At 46.6% G+C, this 27053-nt stretch overlaps 1 gene segment (V, D, J or C); it reads right to left on the reverse strand.

Moving 5' to 3' along the window:
- The window catches only part of LOC309327293 (immunoglobulin kappa light chain-like), a 53840-nt gene that overhangs the window by 17720 nt on the left and 9067 nt on the right, over nucleotides 1-27053 (reverse strand). The window contains exon 2 of the V gene segment in view: nucleotides 1075-1371.

Consider the following 27053-nt stretch of genomic DNA (forward strand, 5'->3'; position numbering starts at 1 on the left):
TAAATTTACTTCTGTCTTTTTGGAATGCTTGATCTCATTGGTTTCGGATTTTCTCGGTCAGCTTTGCCTATCTCGCAAAGTCCATCATCTTCATCTGCCACTCTTCTTTCGTTGGAATTTCTTGTTCCTTCCATTTTGGGGCTAAAAGAGTTCTTGTTGAAGTTGTTGCATACATAAACAGTTTCTTATCTCTAACTGATATCTCTTCATCCACAATACCCAGTAAGAATGTTCCTGGTTTTTTGACAAAAGTATTTTCAAATATTTTCTTTAACTCATTATATTTGTTGTTGTTTAGTCGTTTAGTCGTGTCCGACTCTTCGTGACCCCATGGACCAGAGCACGCCAGGCACTCCTGTCTTCCACAGCATCCCGCAGTTTGGTCAGATTCATGTTTGTGGCTTCGAGAACACTGTCCAACCATCTCGTCCTCTGTCATCCCCTTCTCCTTGGCCCTCCATCTTTCCCATCATCAGGGTCTTTTCCAGGGAGTCTTCTCTTCTCCTGAGGTGGCCAAAGTATTGGAGCCTCAGCTTCAGGATCTGTCCTTCCAGTGTCACTCAGGGCTGATTTCCTTCAGAATGGAGAGGTTTGATCTTCTTGCAGTCCATGGGACTCTCGAGAGTCTCCTCCAGCACCATAATTCAAAAGCATCAATTCTTCGGCGACCAGCCTTCTTTATGGTCCAGCTCTCACTTCCATACATCACTACTGGGAAAACCATAGCTTTAACTATACAGACCTTTGTTGGCAAGGTGATGTCTCTGCTTTTTAAGATTCTGTCTAGGTTTGTCATTGCTTTTCTCCCAAGAAGCAGGCATCTTAATTTCGTGACTGCTGTCACCATCTGCAGTGATCATGGAGCCCAATCTTTTCCTTCAGATGTCCCTATTTTCATCGGTGAATTGTTGGAGGGTTTGGTCCTGAAGATGCCAGGCATCTAATCTGCAACCTTATGACTGCAAAGCAGATGTTCTGCTACTAAGTGCTGCTGCTGCAAAACACCAACTGCTGTCTCTTTTTGGTATCTGAGACTACTGAGCTTGTTTTTGTACTGAAGCGTATCACTGTGTAAAGGTAAGCTTTGGCGTTGTCCACAGTAATAGTCTGCTTCATCCTCGACGTGGACGCCGTTGATAGTGAACGAGAAGTCAGTGGTGCCGTAGTTGCCACTGAAGCGATCTGGGGTCCCTTCAAAACGGTTTGTAGCATCATAAATCAGTAGCTTGGGTTTCTGTCCTGACTTAAACTGATACAAGGCTGTATATTTAGTGACAGAAGAGGAAGCTTTGCACTGGATGGTGACTGTGTCCCCAGGACTTGCCTGTATAGAAGCTGGTGTCTGAGTGATGACAATCTGCCCCCTGGATTCTGGAAGGAAAGGAATAAAGCACACGGGTGAGTCCACACCATTTGCCTGAGAAACTCAGACAGAACAAGGAATGTAAGCTCTTTTTATATGCAATAACAGCAGCAAGAATAGTACTGGCCCAAAAATGGAAGCAAGAAGAATTACCAACGATTGAAGAATGGAGAATGAAGTTAATGGACTATGCAGAACTAGATAAACTAACAGGAAGGATTCAAAACCGGCGGGACCATAAATTCACGGAAGACTGGAGTAAATTTACGGACTACTTGAAAAGTATTTGTGAAGATCAGACGATGTTTGTAGGTTTGCAAAAAGTTTTGTGAGGAGTATTATTGGAAGTATTGCAAAAATGGAGAAGGGGAAGGATGATTTGTTAAGAGATGTAAAGGCAATATAAAGTTAAGAAATGCATAAAAAGTGGTTAAAATGGTGGATCATCAGAGGTGCTGATGGAAGTCTAAAAAGATTGTATAAATGATAAGTTTTGTGGTACATTTTATGATTTATATGTCAAAATCAATATATATATATATATACATAGAGAGAGAGAGAAACTCGGACAGAACAACACCTCTCTTACCGTCCAAGAAACACAAGATGACCCAAATCAAAGGAATCTGTAACATGATGCTGCTGTTTATGAAACTCTTTCTCCTGTGTCCCAGATGGTTTCACCACCAGCCAGTCCAGCTTGGTAATGAAGGGGGTAACTGTGGAGGATTTATTAAGTGTTCAGCATGGAAATCTATGCAAATGAAGAGAAGGGGTGCAAGGGATAAGTGTTGCTTCATGGTTGTGCTTCAAGGCAGGAAAAACGCTTGTGGGTGAGGTTCTAGGTCACGAAGCAGAAGGAAGCTCAGCAAGATGTGCAGTAATCTGAAGGAGGACAATTCACGAGATGTTGTCCCATCCTGAATTGTAAGATACAGTGGTAGCTCAGGTTAAGTACTTAATTCGCTCCGGAGGTCCGTACTTAACCTGAAACTGTTCTTAACCTGAAGCACCACTTTAGCTAATGATGCCTCCTGCAGCTGCTGCGCCGCTGGCACACGATTTCTGTTCTTATCCTGAGGTAAAATTCTTAACCCGAGGTACTACTTCCAGGTTAGCGAAGTCTGTAACACGATTTCTTTTCTCATCCTGAAGCAAAGTTCTTAACCTGAGGTACTATTTCTGGGTTAGCGGAGTCTGTAACCTGAAGCGTATGTAACCTGAGGTACCACAGTAGTTTGATCTTTCCAAAAAGAAAGATAATAATAGGAAGAGATTTTGTGCTCCAGTTTTCCGGGTGAAAAATATCCCATCTTCTGGCTCTCTGAATTAGAAATCAAGAGATAATCCCGAGTTCACTGAAGCAAACGTAAAAGAACAGCAGAACAGAGAAAAAATGCACTCTGCAACATAAAAGATAATATCTTTATACTGAAACACTTTTGGAGAAAATATTGGTTAGGATAGTAAACAGAAACCAAACTCAGATCTCAGGAAAGCCAACCAGCCCCAAACACCCAGGTACATTAACCCCTTAGTGGCTTTCTGCAGGATGGGTTTTAATGGGAAAAAGAGGATACAAAAATTGCAATTTGCCCCTCCAGGTGCCCCTGTGTTTGGGTTGAACACAGTTTCAAAATCCCATCCACGGCAGCAAAATTAAAAGCACAGGAATTAGGCTGCAAAACCTTGTTTTGAACAAATCCAGCTATGAAGTAAGTTGGCTCTACCTTTCTTCTCCCACTTCACAAAGGATCGGGCAAGAACTTGGAAAGTAAGTTTAAAAATGGCATTTACTTACTTTAGAATCATGCATTGGTTCACAGCAACAGTAGCATGTCCCTAAAGCTAGAGCAAGCAGAGGGGGCACCACTTTGTGGTTCGCCTCATGTGCCAAAATGTCTTGGGCTCATATAACATTAAACTATGGGAGTTTTGTCAAGAGCTGGTGATATCATGCCACGAGGACCTGTGGCAATGGCTGATTGTCAGTTCAGAAACTGGCAACTGCTTTGCCACCCGCCAAAATGGCAACAGAAATGATGCCATCTTCAGGTCATGGTTCCAGCTCACAAATCAGGAGAAACACCTGGGAGCCAATTAATGTAAAGAGTCCTTCTCTTAGAAGGTTTTACTATGCTTGCGATTTTTAATCGATTTTGCCAAAACATTAAAAAGTTATAGGCATTTGTTGGTTTCCTCACTGCGCGCCCAGGCGCCCCCCATCCGATGGACTGTCTTAAACCACAAATAACAAAGCACGACAAGTTCTATTTTGGGTCAAATCAGGCCACAACTTTATTGACTACAGATGTAAGAGGTTTGGCATAGGCATTAGGTAGACCGCACCCCTTCTGGCCCTCCAGCTGGAAGTACGGTACCTAATATGGGGTCAACCGGAAGAGAAGGAGTTATTTACCTACATCAAAGAGTCGTAAGACTTCTGGGTTGTACTTGGAGAGTGTGGTGGCCCTAGTGCCCACCTGGGCGTCCAGACAGAAGCATCTCACCTGGATACCTTTAACGGGATATCCCAATTTTCAGAGAGGCAGACAGAGACTACAACCTCCCCTCCCTCCAAAACTATGCCTACCCAATGCCTAAACTGCCCCAAGTTGTTCCAGCTGCACCAATCTACCTGAGAAACTCAGCATGTGAGGAGGTTTGAGTTGGTTTCTCCAGCTCAGCCAAATGGCTCTCACAAGGGAGAGGGGTTTGGTCAGGTGCGGGGAAAATGCAGAGGAATAGGCATGGTTGGAGAATGGAGAGAGCAGTGTGAGAGAGAGAGGGGGGGGGGGAGAGAACTGAAGAAACCATCTTTGATAGCCCTACAAAATGGCACTTAATTTATGAGCTTAATTGTAGGAATTTTGTCCAAATGTGGCAATATGAAGCCATGGTGATGATGGTTCTATTGCTTTTGCTTTTCTCTGTTTCCCTATTTTTCCTTCTTGAATTCAGTTTGCCAAACTTCTTCTCCAATTGGTGAAGCTTTTCCCCCCCTTTTCATCCTCATGAAAATTCACCAGACTTTTGTGCTAATTTCTCATTATAAATTCATTTTAGAATACAGTGGTACCTCTGGTTACATACTTAATTTGTTCTGGAGGTCCGTTCTTAACCTGAAGCCGTTCTTAACCTGAGGTACCATTTTAGCTAATGGGTCCTCCCGCTGCTGCCGCGCTGCTGGCACACGATTTCTGTTCTCATCCTGAGGTAAAATTCTTAACCCAAGGTACTACTTCCAGGTTAGCGGAGTCTATAACCTGAAGTGTTTGTAACCCGAGGTGTTTATAACCCGAGGCACCACTGTATAGCTTTGAATAATGTAATGCAATGTACGAAGACAGGAGTGCCTGGCATGTTCTGGTTCATGGGGTCACGAAGAGTCGGACACGACTAAACAACAACAACAATGCAACGTACGTCATCCTCACATTTAATCCACACTTTCTCATAATACATGCACCTTTGTATACATCATGGGTAGGCAAACTAAAGCCAGAGGCCAGGCACCTTCTAAATCCGGCCCACAAACGGTCCAGGAATCAGCGTGTTCTTACATGAGTAGAATGTGTCCTTTTATTTAAAACACATTGCTGGGTTATTTGTGGGGCATAGGAATTTGTTCATTTCCCCCCAAAAAATATAATCCGGCCCCCCATAAGGTCTGAGGGATAGTGGACCAGCCCCCTGTTGAAAAAGTTTGCTGACCCCTGGTATACATTTTTGGGCTGGAGAACTGCAATGCAGAATCGTCTTTCGGCGTGAACTGAACCTAAACTCTTCCCCAACCCAACCTGTGACAATGGCTGGGCAACAGTTCAAAACCTGACAGCTGCTTTGCCACCCACAAAGGTGGCGCGAAAATGCAGCAGTCTGAACTGTTTGTCATGGGGGATTCCTGTGACCTGTGCTTAAAGAGTCAGCTGCAAATCTCAAGAGTACCAGCAATCTGGGTTTCTAGCCAGTTAGTAGGAAGTGTCTGTGTGTGTGTGTGTATGTGTGTGTGTGTGTGTGTGTGTGTGTGTGTGTGTGTAATGGTTTTATTTTTTGAAAGTGAAGTGATACTTGCAACAATATACAAAGAACCCAAATAAACATCCTGCTGTTTCACAGGGACAGGACTAAAGCCAACCATCATCGCACGTCAGCGATGGGAGAGGATGGGGACTTCATCCCATGCCAATGAAGCAAATCTCATCAGTGGACTTCAATCTGTCCATGCTCAGAAAAGGGATAATGATGATTTGGAAGCATTTCTGAAGTCTGAAGAGAACTTGAAGCCATGACCTCTTTCAACTCAGTCGTATGGGATCGGTCTATTTCTGTACACGATGTGGCCCAGAATGCCAGGAGGAAACAGCGACCTAAAAACTTTGGGGAAGGAGAGTCTTCAGGTCAGGAGCCATCTTGGATTGAGCTGTCCCACAGACGTTGGTGTCCAGTTTTCTTTCTCCTGTTCCCTCACAGTGGTGGCTCTGGATTGCCTCAGAGAAGGTCATGTCTAAGCTGTCCTTCTGTTGGTTGACCTGGAGATGCCCATGACCCTCAGCCCAGTTCCCATCTCCATCCCACCTGCTCCCATTCTGCAAGCTGAAAGGTGGGTGCTGATGCAAGACACAAACTTCCATTTCTTACTTCTGTCTTAGGCTGCCGAGCTGGTTTTTGTACTGAAGTGTATCACTGTGGAGAGGAAAGCTGTAGTCTTGGCCACAGTAATAGTCTGCTTCATCCTCGACATGGACGCTGCTGATGGTGAAGGAGAAGTCAGTGTTACTGTAGGTACCACTGAAGCGATCTGGGGTCCCATCAAAACGGCTCGTAGCATCATGAATAAGAAGCTTGGGTTTCTGTCCTGGTTTAAACTGATATAAGGCCATAAAATCACCCATGGAAGAGGAAGCTTGGCACTGGATGGTGACTCTGTCTCCAGGACTTGCCTGTATGGAAGCTGGTGTTTGAGTGATGACAATCTGTCCCCTGGATCCTGGAAGGAGAGGAACAAAAAGCGCACTGTAAAATCCACAGCATTGGCCTGAGAAACTCAGACAGAACCACAAACCTTTTACGACTTACCCTCAAAGAAACTCAAGATGAGCCACATGAAACAAATCTGTAACATGATGATGCCTTTTATAAAACTTTTTCTCTGGTCTCTCAGATAATATTGCCACCAGGCAGCCCGGCTTCAGAATGACAGGGGTAAAACTGGGAGAGTTATCAAGTGCCAGGGATGGAAATATATGCAAATGAATAGTGGGGTTGCAAGGGGTGACTGTCACTTCTTGCGAGGATTGTGTTTCAAGGCAGAATCGCCACCTGTGGTGGAAGTTCCAGCTCATGGAGCAGGAGGAACCCAAGCAGCCAATTAATGCAAAGATTGGCTCTCTCAAATTAACAAATAGTTCAGTCATTCCAGAAAGTAAATATTACATAGTGATTGTTTTCAGCTCCTGTTTCTGCATAAATAATTTCCTGTTTTCTGACCTTTTAAATTATAAAGGCAATCCAAGTTTATTTATGATCCAAATCTGAATCATTTACAAATCAATTTTAGGTTCCTTGTTTCTTGCTGGGAGAGAACAAAATGGTGGTTTGTCCCACACAGATGATGAGGAAGAGTCTTCAATCTCCATGTTCATGCTCCCACAATTATTTTAAATTATCCACAGGGTGTGTTTCAGAATATAACAGCATCTTATATATCTTATCACTGCCCTAAAAGGAAAGGAAAAACTGGACGCTTTCTTTGCCATAAGGTGTTGTTTATTTCATATGCCAATAACAATGATAAAACAATTCAGAAATTATTGGCAAACCTCATTAATCTGGCAATCATAAAATTGATCACTACTCCTTCCATGACGACGTACATTTTTCCTCCCTTGAAATGTCATTTTCAGCCTCGAACACCTGCATTTCATCCTGATCTCATAAACATGTATGTAAAAATAGAGGGGGAAGAGTGAAAAAGTAGAAGAAAAAGAGACATTCATCACAAGTTTTTCATATTATGGTACCTTTGTGTATGGGGGGAGGTTATTTTCTACTGTTCTCATGTGCTTTGTGTACAACAAAATCCAATAAACATTATTCAAAAATATATTATATATCCAAGGCCTTAGTGTGGTCTCTACTTGAAATAGCCAAAGCCTCCAAACTTGATAATTTTCTGGCAGGTTTGCCATATGTCTGGAATTTCCTGGACAAACCCAGGATTCAGCTATCGGGAATAGCATCCAGGTGGAAATTGTGGAATGTCTGGGTGTATGGCAACCCATATCGGAATCAATGGTTTTGGCAATTTATGGGGGCGTGGGGGAAATAGCTGTAAAATGTATTTTATTTTGCTCAACAACTTTGAGGTAATGATGTACAAGATTGGTGAAAATTGAAACCCTTTGTTTGAAATTTTATACAGTAAATACCACTGCCAGAAACATCAGGCGAGGTTGCAGTTTTGCGAAACAATTCAACTGTAACCTATTGCGTTGCAATAAACGTTGGACTCCTAACTCCTCAAGTTTCTGGGTTTTTATTGGCATAAACTCAGGAGGTAAGCCATTTTTGGCTTACAACACTCCGAGCTTATACAGTTTCTTTGTTATGTCAATGGGCAGTCTGTTAGACTCCTTATTTACATATCTAAAGAGTCGGTTGAGTGTGGATGTGTTGCCATAGAGAGAATCGCCAATGGTGCTTCCCTAAGGAGGAAATGGGCTTGGCCTCCCCATCACCTGCCTGGAGGCCACTTCATCCTAGAAATGAGGTTTGTTAAGTTGTGGGTGAACATATCAGACGACACAGCAATTCTCCAAACAGCTCTTGTTTATTCACAGGTCAGAACAGAACTGAACTGAAGGGTTCAGCCAGCCTGCTTATATAGAGCTCCAGTAGAACGTAACTGTAACAACTTTCTGTAACTATCCAATCACTGAACATCACTTTCGATCCCTTATTTGCATATGTGGACCTGAACTATCTACAGTATCCCCCTGCTGGTCCAGGGTGAGAACTTCAGTACATAACAAGGTTCTCTGTAAAACCATGTACTGTGATAGGTTTGGGTGCGAGTTTGTGGGCGCAAGTCACCTATGATTCTTGGATTTAGCCAAAGTTAGAATGAATTAAGGTTTGACTAAACTGTGCCAAGCATAGAAACCCCTGGATCCATCTTATGCTAATGAGTCAGGCCAGCTTGGCAGAGCTAGCTGAGTGTGGGTCATTGGAGGAACAAAGGCTACTGAAGGAACATCCATCAAAAAAGCTATCAAGAGGGTGAAGACTGACAGGCAAGGAGGGGTGAGGCCTCCTCCTCCAGCTGTGTGTTAGTGGGCAGGGCCAAGAAGGGTTTGGGATTTCAGTTTTGGACGACGTAGGCTGGGAAGAGTTAGTTTTTACAGTGTTAGCAAGGAGAAGGTGGAGGAAGAAAACACTATTTGGGCTGGCTGGGACAAAGACACAGAGACCATGGCTCACTGTGTGGACAGATAGAGTCCCCCAAACCCTGGGCGCCCCCCCCATGTGGAATAACGACTCAAGACAACGTGCTATGGGATTAAATTGGCCACAACTTTATTATATTTCAGATGTGGGTAGACCTTGGCTCAGGCACTGGGCGTTATCCCTCCCCGGGGATCTAGGGAACATCAGGGTTATCCAGTGCGGGGGGGGGGGTAGGCCAGCTCTGGAGAACATATGTTCAAGCAGAGATAGCTGCCCCCGTTACACCGCCGTCGCAGTGGAGAGCAATGACGACCTCTCGGCGTACGGTCAAAGCCTCCCCTCAGAAACCCCTTTAACGGGGAACCCTGGTATCGCCGCTGCAAAGAGGAAGGGGGCGTGGGTCACCGCTGCACGCCCCCTCCCCCCATTCAGGAAGATAGCCTAAAGGATTCCACCCAAGGCCTGATACCGCCAAAGTTGTGACGTTTTGCTACGGGAAAGGCAAACCTGCCAATGCAGGGGAATTCCTTTCCGGCCCTTCAACAGCGACCTTGACGTAGCAGCGCCCGCATACCTGTGAAGCAAAGGTTAACCTGCAAAATAAGACTTAACTGAGGGTGGGTAGTGTTAAGATGTGGGTTGACATAGCCGACGACACAGCGATTTCTCCAACTAGCTCTTTATTTCGTAAGCTGGAATAGAACTGACTGCAAACAGCTCAGCCGGCCTGCTTTTATAGGCAGCCGGCTGTCAACATTGTAACAACAACAGCCCAGAGTTCCCGCCTAAAATAACTGACGCGGACCTGAGGGAAAACTATCTACAGACCTGATTGAAAACTATATACAGTATCCCCCTGCTGGCCCAGGGTGAAACTTCACTACATAACACCCCTCCCCACCGAGATAAGACGTTAGTTACAATCGTAATGGTTTCCTTATATACAGCACTACGCGTAATGGTTCAATTAGGCACAAAAGCATATTGGTTACATTTCCCATACTTAGACCAACAGTGATACATGTCCAACAACATAGTCCTTTAAATAAGTTGGGCGCTTGGGAACTCTGCCAGACCGCCGGGGACTGGTAGCCAAGTCCGGAGGGCCACACAGTTCTTGCTGAGGCTGTGGTGCGACCCTAGGTGGCGTTGGAACCAAATCCCCTGGATCCGCTGCTGTGGGTGGAGCCTCCACAAGTGGAGTGGTCTGAGTCTGTGGTAAGTCTGGCAGACCCTCTGAAGCGGCTTGGTTCGGCTCCACGCTGGCAGTTTGCGAGGGAGGTGTAGGTGGGGCCTCGCCATCTGTACGTGTCTCTTCTGGAGCCGCAAGCGCAGTTGGGGGCACCTCGGTAGTGTCCAAGTCCCCAACCCTGCGCCTAAGCTGGTCTATGTGCCGTCGCCACAAGCGTCCGTCTTCGAGTGCCACCTGGTACGAGCGAGGTCCCGTGACTCCCACTACTGTGGCTGGCACCCAAGGAATGTCCCCCACATAGTTCCGGGCAAAGACCTGGTTTCCTGGGACAAATGACCGTGGCGCGTTGGCACAGCCTGGGGGTTCAGCCACGGCAAAGTCCGGGTGTAGCCGGTCGAGTGGTGACCTGAGGCGGCGGCCCATAAGCAGTTCAGCAGGACTCCTCCCTGTGGCCGCATGAGGGGTGATGTGTTGCACGAACAAGTATTCGGCGACCCGCTCATGCCAGTCTCCCCGGTCCAGGCGCGCCAGTGCCTCTTTTGTCGAGCGCACCATTCTTTCCGCTTGCCCGTTGCTGGATGGATGAAAGGGTGCCGTTAGGGCATGGCGGATGCCCAGTCCCAAAAGATACCGCTCAAACGTGCCTGACGTGAACTGTGGTCCGTTGTCAGAGACAAGGACATCAGGACACCCATGCGTTGCAAACAGGCCTCGCAGCACCCGGATGACAGCTTCGGTAGTGGTGGAGGGCATCAGGGCGACCTCCAGCCATTTGGAATAGGCGTCCACCACTACCATAAAGGTCCGGCCGTGAAAGGGGCCAGCCAGATCGATGTGCACCCTCGACCAGGGTGTCTTTGGCGTCTCCCAGGTGTGTCCCTTAGCTGCCGGTGGTGCAGGCCTCGACTCTTGGCACGCTTGACAGGCGGACACCCAGGCAGTGATGGCATCGTCCATATTAGGCCACCAGACATAACACCGAGCCAACGCCTTCATTTTGACAATTCCCGGGTGGCCAACGTGCAGAGCCTCCAGGACGCGCTGACGGAGTCCCTGGGGAATCACGACGCGGTCTCCCCACAGCAGACAGCCGCGATGAGCTGAGAGTTCATGTTGTCTGGTTGCGAAGGGCTGGAACTCTGATGCAAAAGGCCCTTGTGGCCACCCCCTCCACACCCAGTTGAGCACCCGGCTGATGGTGCGATCCTGGGCAGACGCGGAGGCCACAGTGGCAGCTGATACAGGCGCTGCCGGAAGATCCTCAATCAGAAGGAGCGATGAAGCTGGAGCCGGGTCTTCCACAAATGCTGGAAGAGGGCAGCGGCTGAGGGCGTCGGCATGGCCCATCGATTTCCCCGGGCGATGGATGAGCCGGTAGTGGTAGGCAGCCAGGAAAACAGTCCATCGCAGCATGCGTGGCGAGAGGACCGGTGGAGTTGGACGATCACCGGCGAGGAGGCCCAGGAGTGGCTTGTGGTCAGTGATGAGGTCAAAAGTCCTGCCATAGAGGTATTCATGGAACCTCTTCACTCCAGCCACAAGTGCCAATGCCTCCTTGTCGAGCTGGCTGTAATTCCGTTCCGTCAGAGATAGTGTCCTGGAAAAGTAGGCGAGTGGTGCTTCTCTTCCATCTGGAAAACGGTGACTAAGGACAGCACCGATGCCAAAAGGTGAGGCGTCGCAGGCAAGGACCAGCGGCCTGGATTCACTGTACTGTACCAGCACACTGTCTGATGAAAGGAGAGCCTTAACCGCGTTGAAGGCCGCCGTCTCCCGATGACCCCAGGCCCAAGGCGTCTTTGTACTAAGGAGTCGGTGAAGAGGCTCAGCCACTGTGGCTTTGTGGGGCAGGAACATGTTATAAAAGTTCAGCAGCCCCAGGAATGCCTGCAACTCCGTCTTGTTCTTTGGGGTGGGGGCCTGCTGGATAGCGCGGATCTTGGATGTGGTCGGGTGAAGGCCGGAGGCATCGATAAGATAGCCCAGGAACTCTACCTGTGGAACGGCGATCTGGCACTTCTCCCTCTTTACCTTGAGCCCGGCCTCTTGGAACCTGGTCAGCACGGCACGGAGGCGCTCGAACAGCTGCTGGTGTGAGTCTGCAGACACCAAGACGTCATCAAAATATGGTACCACGCCCGGAAGCCCTTGCAGGAGACGCTCCATAAGGCTTTGGAAGATGCCAGGAGCCACACTCACCCCGAACTGCAACCGGCGGCAACGGAATGCCCCCCAGTGGGTGACGATCGTCTGGGCTTCAGCAGTGGCATCATCGACTGGCAGTTGTTGATAGGCTTGGGCAAGGTCCAGCTTAGCGAAGACCTTACCCTCACCCAGGGAATGCAGCAGGTGTTGGACAACAGGAACCGGATAAGCGTGCTGCTGAAGTGCCTTGTTGATCGTGCACTTGTAGTCAGCGCAGATTCTCACCGACCCATCTGGCTTGACAGGCGTGACGATGGGGGTTTCCCACTTGGCGTGGCCAACCGGCTCCAAAACTCCTTGGGCGATCAGTTTGTCCAGTTGTTCGTCCACCTTAGCCTTGAGAGCAAAGGGAACCCGGCGTGGCTTTAGCTTGATGGGGGCGACTTGTGGATCAAGGCTAAAGGAGATGGGCGTACCTGTATATTGCCCCAAGGTGCCGTCAAAAACCTCGGCAAAGTCTTTGACCAGACCCTCAGTCTCTGCGTTAGAGATGCAGTTGATGCCGGTGACTTCCAGGCCGAGGGCATCAAACCAGTCTAGCCCTAGGAGGCTTGGCCGCTGACCTTCGACCACCACCAACCGGAGCAGGCCCGAAAAATCCTTGAAGGCAATCCGGAACCGGCCAACGCCTACCACGGGAATGTCGTTTCCCTGGTAGTCTCTCAGGTGTACGCGGTGAGAGTCGAGTTGCCTTTTGGACACTCTGGGTACCAGTCTTTTGATGGTGCTCCACGACACGATGGACAGGGCAGACCCGGTGTCGATCTCCATGTCACATGGAGCTCCTTCAATGAGCACCGTGACGTTCAGCTTGCGTCGCGTAGGCGAGTCGGTTTGGCCAATCGTGGTTCCAGACGGGCAGCGGCAGTTGGTGAGAGCGAAACAACTTTCCTTGGCAGACTGGAGGGAAGGCTTGGACTTGCGAGTCGATGAAGGGGGGGTGTCAGACGGAGCCGATCGGCAGACCTTAGCGATGTGGCCCCTTCTGGAACACTTCCTACAGATGGCGTCTCTGAATCGACACTTGGCACGGGAATGGTTGCCTCCGCAGCCGGCACATTCCGGTTGGCCCTTGGACTTCTGTTGGAACTTCCTGTGCTCCCGCTTTGTCTGGTGCACGTCATCGCCTTCACTGGAGGATGCCTCATCACTGCTGGCCTCTTCATGATGCACCGGAACTGGCTCCCTAGCAAGACGCGGGCTGCTGCACTTGCGGATCTCCTGGGCGGAGCGTTCAGCAGCTTCTGAGGCCACAGCCTCCTCAATGGCTTTCTGCAGCGTGAGGTCTGGCTTGGCGAGGAGACGCCGTTGCAGATGGATGTCCCGGACCCCGCAGACGATTCGATCCATCAGGGCATCGTCTAAGTCTCGGAACTCACAGTGCATTGCAGCCTGTCGCAGGGCGGTGGTGTAGTTGTTGATTGACTCCCCCTCTGCCTGGTTCCGGTGGTAGAACGCATGGCGGGCAGCAATCTTGGACGGCTTTGGTGCGTAGTGGTTGCGGAGCTTCTCTTGGATCGTGTCCCATGGTGTTGCCTGGACTGCTTCGGGCGCAACCAATGCTCGGGCCGTCTCAAACACCTCAGGCCCACAGAGGCTGAGGAATAGGCCCCGCTTCCGATCCTTTGATACTGCTGTCAGCTCGTTGGCTTGGAGGTAGCAGTCGAACCGAGCGAGGTAGGAATCCCATGATTCAGAGGCTGGCGCAAACGGCGGTAGAGGCACAAGTGAAGCCATGAGATCCTCCCTCTATTGTGTGGGCAGGTAATTCCTCCCCTACCTGGCCTGGTCTCCTTGGCAACGCTTCCCCCAGGTGGGATTGGACAACTGACTGAGGTAGGCGGAGACCTCCAGGTATCCCACCTGGGGGGAGGCAAAGCCAAGCCTATGCTGATGGAGCCGCACTGGGTCCAAACTTCTTCTCCAACTGGTGAAGCTTTTCCCCCCTTTTAATCCTCATGAAAATTCACCAGACTTTTGTGCTAATTTCTCATTATAAATCCCTTTTAGAATACAGTGGTACCTCTGGTTACATACTTAATTTGTTCCGGAGGTCCGTTCTTAACCTGAAACCGTTCATAACCTGAGGTACCAATTTAGCTAATGGGGCCTCCCGCTGCTGCCGCGCTGCTGGCACACGATTTCTGTTCTCATCCTGAGGTAAAATTCTTAACCCAAGGTACTACTTCCAGGTTAGCGGAGTCTGTAACCTGAAGTGTTTGTAACCCGAGGTGTTTATAACCCGAGGCACCACTGTATAGCTTTGAATAATGTAATGCAATGTACGAAGACAGGAGTGCCTGGCATGCTCTGGTTCATGGGGTCACGAAGAGTCGGACACGACTAAACAACAACAACAACAATGCAATGTACGTCATCCTCACATTTAATTCACACTTTCTCATAATACATGCACCTTTGTATACACCAAGGGTAGGCAAACTAAGGCCAGAGGCCAGGCACCTTCTAAATCCGGCCCACAAACGGTCCAGGAATCAGCGTGTTCCTGGCGGAAATGACTGGCAGAATCCGAGACCAAGGTGAAGAGTTGGTGGAAGAAGATTGGAAAAAATTCAAAGTTTATTTACAGAAACATTGTAAAATTAAGGAAGGTTGTTGGAATGAAGTAGTGTGGTTTTAGCAGAAATGATATAAAGGATTAGGTTAAAATTGATTTATTAATTGGTGAAAGAGGAGAAATACAATATATTAAGATATATTATTAGGATAAAAACAAAGCTGGAAAGGATTTGCTGAAACACCTAATTGAACTGGAATACAAAAAAGGGAGGTGTGAGGAGGTCAAGGAAATAAGCAAAGGAAAGAAAGCTATATAAAGGTCTGATTTGTTCTTTTTTAATTGTTTGTGTGTATTTTTTATGTCTTTGTTATTTTTCTTTTTTTATTGTTCTTTTTTGTAACTTTCAAAATCTGAATATATATATATATATATATATATATATATATATATATATATAGGAATCAGTGTGTTCTTACATGAGTAGAATGTGTCCTTTTATTTAAAACACATTGCTGGGTTATTTGTGGGGCATAGGAATTTGTTCATTTCCCCCCAAAAAATATAATCCGGCCCCCCATAAGGTCTGAGGGATAGTGGACCAGCCCCCTGTTGAAAAAGTTTGCTGACCCCTGGTATACATTTTTGGGCTGGAGAACTGCAATGCAGAATCGTCTTTCGGCGTGAACTGAACCTAAACTCTTCCCCAACCCAACCTGTGACAATGGCTGGGCAACAGTTCAAAACCTGACAGCTGCTTTGCAACCCGCAAAGGCGGCGCGAAAATGCAGCAGTCTGAACCGTTTGTCATGGGGGATTCCTGTGACATATGCTTGAAGGGTCAGCTGCAAATCTCAAGAGTACCAGCAATCTGGGTTTCTAGCCAGTTAGTAGGAAGTGTGTGTGTGTGTGTGTATGTGTGTGTAATGGTTTTATTTCTTTGAAAGTGAAGTGATCATAGAATCATAGAATCATAGAGTTGGAAGAGACCACAAGGGCCATCGAGTCCAACCCCCTGCCAAGCAGGAAACAAGATACTTGAAACAATATACAAAGAACCTAAATAAACATCCTGCTGTTTCACAGGGACAGGACTAAAGCCAACCATCATCGCACGTCAGCGATGGGAGAGGATGGGGACTTCATCCCATGCCAATGAAGCAAATCTCATCAGTGGACTTCAATCTGTCCATGCTCAGAAAAGGGATAATGATGATTTGGAAGCATTTCTGAAGTCTGAAGAGAACTTGAAGCCATGACCTCTTTCAACTCAGTCGTATGGGATCGGTCTATTTCTGTACACGATGTGGCCCAGAATGCCAGGAGGAAACAGCGACCTAAAAACTTTGGGGAAGGAGAGTCTTCAGGTCAGGAGCCATCTTGGATTGAGCTGTCCCACAGACGTTGGTGTCCAGTTTTCTTTCTCCTGTTCCCTCACAGTGGTGGCTCTGGATTGCCTCAGAGAAGGTCATGTCTAAGCTGTCCTTCTGTTGGTTGACCTGGAGATGCCCATGACCCTCAGCCCAGTTCCCATCTCCATCCCACCTGCTCCCATTCTGCAAGCTGAAAGGTGGGTGCTGATGCAAGACACAAACTTCCATTTCTTACTTCTGTCTTAGGCTGCCGAGCTGGTTTTTGTACTGAAGTGTATCACTGTGGAGAGGAAAGCTGTAGTCTTGGCCACAGTAATAGTCTGCTTCATCCTCGACATGGACGCTGCTGATGGTGAAGGAGAAGTCAGTGTTACTGTAGGTACCACTGAAGCGATCTGGGGTCCCATCAAAACGGCTCGTAGCATCATGAATAAGAAGCTTGGGTTTCTGTCCTGGTTTAAACTGATATAAGGCCATAAAATCACCCATGGAAGAGGAAGCTTGGCACTGGATGGTGACTCTGTCTCCAGGACTTGCCTGTATGGAAGCTGGTGTTTGAGTGATGACAATCTGTCCCCTGGATCCTGGAAGGAGAGGAACAAAAAGCGCACTGTAAAATCCACAGCATTGGCCTGAGAAACTCAGACAGAACCACAAACCTTTTACGACTTACCCTCAAAGAAACTCAAGATGAGCCACATGAAACAAATCTGTAACATGATGATGCCTTTTATAAAACTTTTTCTCTGGTCTCTCAGATAATATTGCCACCAGGCAGCCCGGCTTCAGAATGACAGGGGTAAAACTGGGAGAGTTATCAAGTGCCAGGGATGGAAATATATGCAAATGAATAGTGGGGTTGCAAGGGGTGACTGTCACTTCTTGCGAGGATTGTGTTTCAAGGCAGAATCGCCACCTGTGGTGGAAGTTCCAGCTCATGGAGCAGGAGGAACCCAAGCAGCCAATTAATGCAAAGATTGGCTCTCTCAAATTAACAAATAGTTCAGTCATTCCAGAAAGTAAATATTACATAGTGATTGTTTTCAGCTCCTGTTTCTGCATAAATAATTTCCTGTTTTCTGACCTTTTAAATTATAAAGGCAATCCAAGTTTATTTATGATCCAAATCTGAATCATTTACAAATCAATTTTAGGTTCCTTGTTTCTTGCTGGGAGAGAACAAAATGGTGGTTTGTCCCACACAGATGATGAGGAAGAGTCTTCAATCTCCATGTTCATGCTCCCACAATTATTTTAAATTATCCACAGGGTGTGTTTCAGAATATAACAGCATCTTATATATCTTATCACTGCCCTAAAAGGAAAGGAAAAACTGGACGCTTTCTTTGCCATAAGGTGTTGTTTATTTCATATGCCAATAACAATGATAAAACAATTCAGAAATTATTGGCAAACCTCATTAATCTGGCAATCATAAAATTGATCACTACTCCTTCCATGACGACGTACATTTTTCCTCCCTTGAAATGTCATTTTCAGCCTCGAACACCTGCATTTCATCCTGATCTCATAAACATGTATGTAAAAATAGAGGGGGAAGAGTGAAAAAGTAGAAGAAAAAGAGACATTCATCACAAGTTTTTCATATTATGGTACCTTTGTGTATGGGGGGAGGTTATTTTCTACTGTTCTCATGTGCTTTGTGTACAACAAAATCCAATAAACATTATTCAAAAATATATTATATATCCAAGGCCTTAGTGTGGTCTCTACTTGAAATAGCCAAAGCCTCCAAACTTGATAATTTTCTGGCAGGTTTGCCATATGTCTGGAATTTCCTGGACAAACCCAGGATTCAGCTATCGGGAATAGCATCCAGGTGGAAATTGTGGAATGTCTGGGTGTATGGCAACCCATATCGGAATCAATGGTTTTGGCAATTTATGGGGGCGTGGGGGAAATAGCTGTAAAATGTATTTTATTTTGCTCAACAACTTTGAGGTAATGATGTACAAGATTGGTGAAAATTGAAACCCTTTGTTTGAAATTTTATACAGTAAATACCACTGCCAGAAACATCAGGCGAGGTTGCAGTTTTGCGAAACAATTCAACTGTAACCTATTGCGTTGCAATAAACGTTGGACTCCTAACTCCTCAAGTTTCTGGGTTTTTATTGGCATAAACTCAGGAGGTAAGCCATTTTTGGCTTACAACACTCCGAGCTTATACAGTTTCTTTGTTATGTCAATGGGCAGTCTGTTAGACTCCTTATTTACATATCTAAAGAGTCGGTTGAGTGTGGATGTGTTGCCATAGAGAGAATCGCCAATGGTGCTTCCCTAAGGAGGAAATGGGCTTGGCCTCCCCATCACCTGCCTGGAGGCCACTTCATCCTAGAAATGAGGTTTGTTAAGTTGTGGGTGAACATATCAGATGACACAGCAATTCTCCAAACAGCTCTTGTTTATTCACAGGTCAGAACAGAACTGAACTGAAGGGTTCAGCCAGCCTGCTTATATAGAGCTCCAGTAGAACGTAACTGTAACAACTTTCTGTAACTATCCAATCACTGAACATCACTTTCGATCCCTTATTTGCATATGTGGACCTGAACTATCTACAGTATCCCCCTGCTGGTCCAGGGTGAGAACTTCAGTACATAACAAGGTTCTCTGTAAAACCATGTACTGTGATAGGTTTGGGTGCGAGTTTGTGGGCGCAAGTCACCTATGATTCTTGGATTTAGCCAAAGTTAGAATGAATTAAGGTTTGACTAAACTGTGCCAAGCATAGAAAACCCTGGATCCATCTTATGCTAATGAGTCAGGCCAGCTTGGCAGAGCTAGCTGAGTGTGGGTCATTGGAGGAACAAAGGCTACTGAAGGAACATCCATCAAAAAAGCTATCAAGAGGGTGAAGACTGACAGGCAAGGAGGGGTGAGGCCTCCTCCTCCAGCTGTGTGTTAGTGGGAAGGGCCAAGAAGGGTTTGGGATTTCAGTTTTGGACGACGTAGGCTGGGAAGAGTTAGTTTTTACAGTGTTAGCAAGGAGAAGGTGGAGGAAGAAAACACTATTTGGGCTGGCTGGGACAAAGACACAGAGACCATGGCTCACTGTGTGGACAGACAGAGTCCCCCAAACCCTGGGCGCCCCCCCCATGTGGAATAACGACTCAAGACAACGTGCTATGGGATTAAATTGGCCACAACTTTATTATATTTCAGATGTGGGTAGACCTTGGCTCAGGCACTGGGCGTTATCCTTCCCCGGGGATCTAGGGAACATCAGGGTTATCCAGTGCGGGGGGGGGGGGGTAGGCCAGCTCTGGAGAACATATGTTCAAGCAGAGATAGCTGCCCCCGTTACACCGCCGTCGCAGTGGAGAGCAATGACGACCTCTCGGCGTACGGTCAAAGCCTCCCCTCAGAAACCCCTTTAACGGGGAACCCTGGTATCGCCGCTGCAAAGAGGAAGGGGGCGTGGGTCACCGCTGCACGCCCCCTCCCCCCATTCAGGAAGATAGCCTAAAGGATTCCACCCAAGGCCTGATACCGCCAAAGTTGTGATGTTTTGCTACGGGAAAGGCAAAACCTGCCAATGCAGGGGAATTCCTTTCCGGCCCTTCAACAGCGACCTTGACGTAGCAGCGCCCGCATACCTGTGAAGCAAAGGTTAACCTGCAAAATAAGACTTAACTGAGGGTGGGTAGGGTGGGAGAAGCTCTGGAGCCAAGTGAGGATTCCCAGGTAAGATCCTCCCTCTATTGTGTGGGCAGGTAATTCCTCCCCTACCTGGCCTGGTCTCCTTGGCAACGCTTCCCCCAGGTGGGATTGGACAACTGACTGAGGTAGGCGGAGACCTCCAGGTATCCCACCTGGGGGGAGGCAAAGCCAAGCCTATGCTGATGGAGCCGCACTGGGTCCAAACTTCTTCTCCAACTGGTGAAGCTTTTCCCCCCTTTTAATCCTCATGAAAATTCACCAGACTTTTGTGCTAATTTCTCATTATAAATCCCTTTTAGAATACAGTGGTACCTCTGGTTACATACTTAATTTGTTCCGGAGGTCCGTTCTTAACCTGAAACCGTTCATAACCTGAGGTACCAATTTAGCTAATGGGGCCTCCCGCTGCTGCCGCGCTGCTGGCACACGATTTCTGTTCTCATCCTGAGGTAAAATTCTTAACCCAAGGTACTACTTCCAGGTTAGCGGAGTCTGTAACCTGAAGTGTTTGTAACCCGAGGTGTTTATAACCCGAGGCACCACTGTATAGCTTTGAATAATGTAATGCAATGTACGAAGACAGGAGTGCCTGGCATGCTCTGGTTCATGGGGTCACGAAGAGTCGGACACGACTAAACAACAACAACAACAATGCAATGTACGTCATCCTCACATTTAATTCACACTTTCTCATAATACATGCACCTTTGTATACACCAAGGGTAGGCAAACTAAGGCCAGAGGCCAGGCACCTTCTAAATCCGGCCCACAAACGGTCCAGGAATCAGCGTGTTCCTGGCGGAAATGACTGGCAGAATCCGAGACCAAGGTGAAGAGTTGGTGGAAGAAGATTGGAAAAAATTCAAAGTTTATTTACAGAAACATTGTAAAATTAAGGAAGGTTGTTGGAATGAAGTAGTGTGGTTTTAGCAGAAATGATATAAAGGATTAGGTTAAAATTGATTTATTAATTGGTGAAAGAGGAGAAATACAATATATTAAGATAAATTATTAGGATAAAAACAAAGCTGGAAAGGATTTGCTGAAACACCTAATTGAACTGGAATACAAAAAAGGGAGGTGTGAGGAGGTCAAGGAAATAAGCAAAGGAAAGAAAGCTATATAAAGGTCTGATTTGTTCTTTTTTAATTGTTTGTGTGTATTTTTTATGTCTTTGTTATTTTTCTTTTTTTATTGTTCTTTTTTGTAACTTTCAAAATCTGAATATATATATATATATATATGCTTTCGTAGATTTTCACGGGTACAGGAATGCAGGTTTTGGTGTCCTCGGGTGTCTTCCCGTGTAAAAGTTGGGGTGTCTAGGCGACGTTTCGACGAGGTCTCACTCGTCATCTTCAGGCTGGTGCTTTCGGCTTCTTGTTACTGGAACAGAGCTGGATCTCAGTGTTTGAGTTCCTATAAATACTGTAGAGGGGGTGTGGTGTATAGCCTCCAATGTTCTGGGCAGAGAGGAAGTTCCCAGGCTAGTGTGCCTTTTCTTCTTTTGTTCCTTAATTACTTGAGAGATATCTTGAGTGATTTCTTGAGTGATATCCTGAGTACCACTTAGGTGGGTCATTAGGTGTGGATTAGTTGTTAAAGTCTTTGTGTCTTGACCTCTTGAACTTTGTGAAGAGTTTTCCTGAGAAGATGGCTGTACTGTACTTTGTTGTGCTCTGGCTTGGCTTCGTGTATAGGGGCGAGCTGTGGTTTTGTGGCTTGTGTCAGCCAGGTCTGTGTAGGGATTGCAGGGGGGTGCAGCATCCGGAGGTGCCACCATGGATTGGCTACTGGATGGTGTCTGTAATTCATCTGTGGAGAGGGTCTGGGTTTGGGTCTGGTGTGGTTGATTGGTGTTGGCGTTCTGTGTGCCTCTGGATCTGGTGTCAGTTTTTGTGGGGAGGGCTAATTTCCAGATGTCTGGCAAGCGGGATGTGTCGTCACGCTTGTTCATGTTGTGAGGGTGTTTCTCTATCTCGATGGCTTCCATGATTATTCTCTTGTGGTGATGTTCCGTGTTAAAGAGCAATTTGGAATCTGCAAAATTAATTTCGTGTCCTGTTTCTTTCATGTGTTGGAAAAGAGAGGAAGTTTTTTCTTCTTTTTTGACGGCATTCTTGTGTTCTGCGATACGTGCATTTATTCGTCTGTTTGTTTGTCCAATGTACGTGGCTGGGCAGACTTTGCAGGGTATTTCATAGATCCCTTGGTTTTCCAACTGGATTTTATCCTTGGGGTTTCTGAGGATATTGGCTATTTTTTGGTTGGTGCAAAAGGCTGTTTTGATATTGTGTTTATGGAGGATTTTGCTAATTTTATCTGTAGTGCCCTTGATATAAGGAAGGAGGGCCATGCCATTGTTTTCTTCTGTGTCTTGGTTTTTGGGGGGTGTTTCCTTTTGGATTAGCTTCGTAATCCTGTTTTGCTGGTATCCATTGGCAATTAACACGTTTGAGAGATTCTGTAACTCAGTTGTCAAGTGGTCTTTGTCCGCCAGGCGTTTGGTTCTGGAGATGAGAGTCTTGGCTACGGAGTTTATTTGTGCAGGGTGGTGGTGTGATTGTGCATGTAAGTAGCGGTTGGTGTGTGTTTTTTTCCGGTAGATAGTGTGTCCTAGGGAGCCATCAGGTTTTTTGTAGATTAGGACGTCAAGGAAGGGAAGTTGGTTGTTGGCTTCTATTTCCATAGTGAATTGTATTTTGGGGTGTAAGTTGTTGAGATGTGTGAGGAAGCTATCCAGTTTTTCCTTCCCGTGTGGCCAAATTACAAAGGTGTCGTCAACATATCTGAGCCAAAGTTTGGGTTTGTGTTCTGACTTGTCTAAAGCATTGGTTTCAAAGTGTTCCATGTACAGGTTTGCGATGACCGGTGAGAGGGGTGATCCCATAGGTGCTCCTTCTATCTGTTTGTATCTTTGTCCATTGTGGATGAAGTACGTGTTGGTTAGGCAGTGGTTGGTCAGGTCCAAGATGTATTCGGGGGGATTGTATTTGTTTTGAATAGCTGTCAAGGCTTCATTAATGGGCACTTGTGTGAAGAGAGATACAACATCGAAGCTCACAAGTAGGTCATTAGGATGTAGGTTTTGCTTCTTGATTGTTTCTATGAACTGGAAGGAGTTTGGTACGTGTGAAGAGATGGATTCTGCATAGGGCTGAAGTTGCTTGGCGAGAAATTTAGCGAGATTTTGTAGAGGTGAGCCTATGGAGCTGACTATTGGTCTGAGTGGTGTTCCTTCTTTGTGTATCTTGGGGAGGCCGTAGAGTTTGGGGCATCTGGATGATTTTTCTCTGGGGATGATTCTTAGCTGGATTTCTTCACTGATAGGAGAGGCTTTTATTTTGGATTTGGTGGTTTTTTCCAGGTAGGTGGTGGGATCTGTTTTTATAGGTTTGTAGGCAGGATCTTGGAGTAGATTTGATAGTTTTGCTTGGTAGTCCGATGTGTTCATCACCACTGTGGCATTACCTTTGTCTGCTGGGAGAATGATTATGTTGTTGTCTTTCCTCAGGTTGGTGAGTGCTTTCTGTTCTTCTTTGTGTAAATTGCTTCTGGGTGGTTTGCTGGAGCAGAGGATGTTGGTGACTTCAAGTCTGATTTTATTGGCTTCATCTGGGTTGATTTTGGTTAGGCTAGCTTCGACTCCGCATATGATGTTTTCCGTGGGGATGCGTCTCGGGGCGACTGCAAAGTTGAAACCTTTGGAGAGTACTTTGGTTTCAGTTGTGGTGAGGATCCTGTCTGATATGTTATGTACTGTTTGTTTCATGGGTTGCTGTGGAGGGTGGCTGGGCTTCTGGCGTTTCTCTAGTTTGTGGAGTTTGTTGGTGTGTGTGTCTGTCTTATGTGAGGTCTCCGTTTCAGCTCTCCAGACGGCTAGTTGTTTGCATTTGTCCCAGAGTGCAGGGTGGATTTTGTTACAGAGTTTGAGGTGAAGAGTGAGTAGATCTTTGTTGGTTTGGTCTAGTAGGTATCTTTTCTTGTGTAGTTCGTTTCTGATTAGGGATAGTTCAGTTCGTTTCAGGATCCTTTCGGTGGCTGGGGTTTTAGAATGGAATTTAAGTTGGAAGCATGTGGGAATTAAGTTGTTGTCTCGGCAGTTGCGTAGGAACAAGAGATCACATAAGATGGTGGCTCTTCGGACTTCTAGTTTCTCGTAGGTTCTTGTCAGCTGGAAGGTTTCCTCCCCGTAGAGGTAAGATATTTGCTTTCGTAGATTTTCACGGGTACAGGAATGCAGGTTTTGGTGTCCTCGGGTGTCTTCCCGTGTAAAAGTTGGGGTGTCTAGGCGACGTTTCGACGAGGTCTCACTCGTCATCTTCAGGCTGGTGCTTTCGGCTTCCGCTACTTACATGCACAATCACACCACCACCCTGCACAAATAAACTCCGTAGCCAAGACTCTCATCTCCAGAACCAAACGCCTGGCGGACAAAGACCACTTGACAACTGAGTTACAGAATCTCTCAAACGTGTTAATTGCCAATGGATACCAGCAAAACAGGATTACGAAGCTAATCCAAAAGGAAACACCCCCCAAAAACCAAGACACAGAAGAAAACAATGGCATGGCCCTCCTTCCTTATATCAAGGGCACTACAGATAAAATTAGCAAAATCCTCCATAAACACAATATCAAAACAGCCTTTTGCACCAACCAAAAAATAGCCAATATCCTCAGAAACCCCAAGGATAAAATCCAGTTGGAAAACCAAGGGATCTATGAAATACCCTGCAAAGTCTGCCCAGCCACGTACATTGGACAAACAAACAGACGAATAAATGCACGTATCGCAGAACACAAGAATGCCGTCAAAAAAGAAGAAAAAACTTCCTCTCTTTTCCAACACATGAAAGAAACAGGACACGAAATTAATTTTGCAGATTCCAAATTGCTCTTTAACACGGAACATCACCACAAGAGAATAATCATGGAAGCCATCGAGATAGAGAAACACCCTCACAACATGAACAAGCGTGACGACACATCCCGCTTGCCAGACATCTGGAAATTAGCCCTCCCCACAAAAACTGACACCAGATCCAGAGGCACACAGAACGCCAACACCAATCAACCACACCAGACCCAAACCCAGACCCTCTCCACAGATGAATTACAGACACCATCCAGTAGCCAATCCATGGTGGCACCTCCGGATGCTGCACCCCCCTGCAATCCCTACACAGACCTGGCTGACACAAGCCACAAAACCACAGCTCGCCCCTATACACGAAGCCAAGCCAGAGCACAACAAAGTACAGTACAGCCATCTTCTCAGGAAAACTCTTCACAAAGTTCAAGAGGTCAAGACACAAAGACTTTAACAACTAATCCACACCTAATGACCCACCTAAGTGGTACTCAGGATATCACTCAAGAAATCACTCAAGATATCTCTCAAGTAATTAAGGAACAAAAGAAGAAAAGGCACACTAGCCTGGGAACTTCCTCTCTGCCCAGAACATTGGAGGCTATACACCACACCCCCTCTACAGTATTTATAGGAACTCAAACACTGAGATCCAGCTCTGTTCCAGTAACAAGAAGCCGAAAGCACCAGCCTGAAGATGACGAGTGAGACCTCGTCGAAACGTCGCCTAGACACCCCAACTTTTACACGGGAAGACACCCGAGGACACCAAAACCTGCATTCCTGTACCCGTGAAAATCTACGAAAGCATATATATATATATATATATAGGAATCAGTGTGTTCTTACATGAGTAGAATGTGTCCTTTTATTTAAAACACATTGCTGGGTTATTTGTGGGGCATAGGAATTTGTTCATTTCCCCCCAAAAAATATAATCCGGCCCCCCATAAGGTCTGAGGGATAGTGGACCAGCCCCCTGTTGAAAAAGTTTGCTGACCCCTGGTATACATTTTTGGGCTGGAGAACTGCAATGCAGAATCGTCTTTCGGCGTGAACTGAACCTAAACTCTTCCCCAACCCAACCTGTGACAATGGCTGGGCAACAGTTCAAAACCTGACAGCTGCTTTGCAACCCGCAAAGGCGGCGCGAAAATGCAGCAGTCTGAACCGTTTGTCATGGGGGATTCCTGTGACATATGCTTGAAGGGTCAGCTGCAAATCTCAAGAGTACCAGCAATCTGGGTTTCTAGCCAGTTAGTAGGAAGTGTGTGTGTGTGTGTGTGTGTGTGTGTGTAATGGTTTTATTTCTTTGAAAGTGAAGTGATCATAGAATCATAGAATCATAGAGTTGGAAGAGACCACAAGGGCCATCGAGTCCAACCCCCTGCCAAGCAGGAAACAAGATACTTGAAACAATATACAAAGAACCTAAATAAACATCCTGCTGTTTCACAGGGACAGAACTAAAGCCAACCATCATCGCACGTCAGCGATGGGAGAGGATGGGGACTTCATCCCATGCCAATGAAGCAAATCTCATCAGTGGACTTCAATCTGTCCATGCACAGAAAAGGGATAATGATGATTTGGAAGCATTTCTGAAGTCTGAAGAGAACTTGAAGCCATGACCTCTTTCAACTCAGTCGTATGGGATCGGTCTATTTCTGTACACGATGTGGCCCAGAATGCCAGGAGGAAACAGCGACCTAAAAACTTTGGGGAAGGAGAGTCTTCAGGTCAGGAGCCATCTTGGATTGAGCTGTCCCACAGACGTTGGTGTCCAGTTTTCTTTCTCCTGTTCCCTCACAGTGGTGGCTCTGGATTGCCTCAGAGAAGGTCATGTCTAAGCTGTCCTTCTGTTGGTTGACCTGGAGATGCCCATGACCCTCAGCCCAGTTCCCATCTCCATCCCACCTGCTCCCATTCTGCAAGCTGAAAGGTGGGTGCTGATGCAAGACACAAACTTCCATTTCTTACTTCTGTCTTAGGCTGCCGAGCTGGTTTTTGTACTGAAGTGTATCACTGTGGAGAGGAAAGCTGTAGTCTTGGCCACAGTAATAGTCTGCTTCATCCTCGACATGGACGCTGCTGATGGTGAAGGAGAAGTCAGTGTTACTGTAGGTACCACTGAAGCGATCTGGGGTCCCATCAAAACGGCTCGTAGCATCATGAATAAGAAGCTTGGGTTTCTGTCCTGGTTTAAACTGATATAAGGCCATAAAATCACCCATGGAAGAGGAAGCTTGGCACTGGATGGTGACTCTGTCTCCAGGACTTGCCTGTATGGAAGCTGGTGTTTGAGTGATGACAATCTGTCCCCTGGATCCTGGAAGGAGAGGAACAAAAAGCGCACTGTAAAATCCACAGCATTGGCCTGAGAAACTCAGACAGAA

This window comes from Podarcis erhardii (genome assembly GCF_964252035.2).
Source record: "Podarcis erhardii genome assembly, chromosome: 13".
NCBI lineage: Eukaryota > Metazoa > Chordata > Lepidosauria > Squamata > Lacertidae > Podarcis > Podarcis erhardii.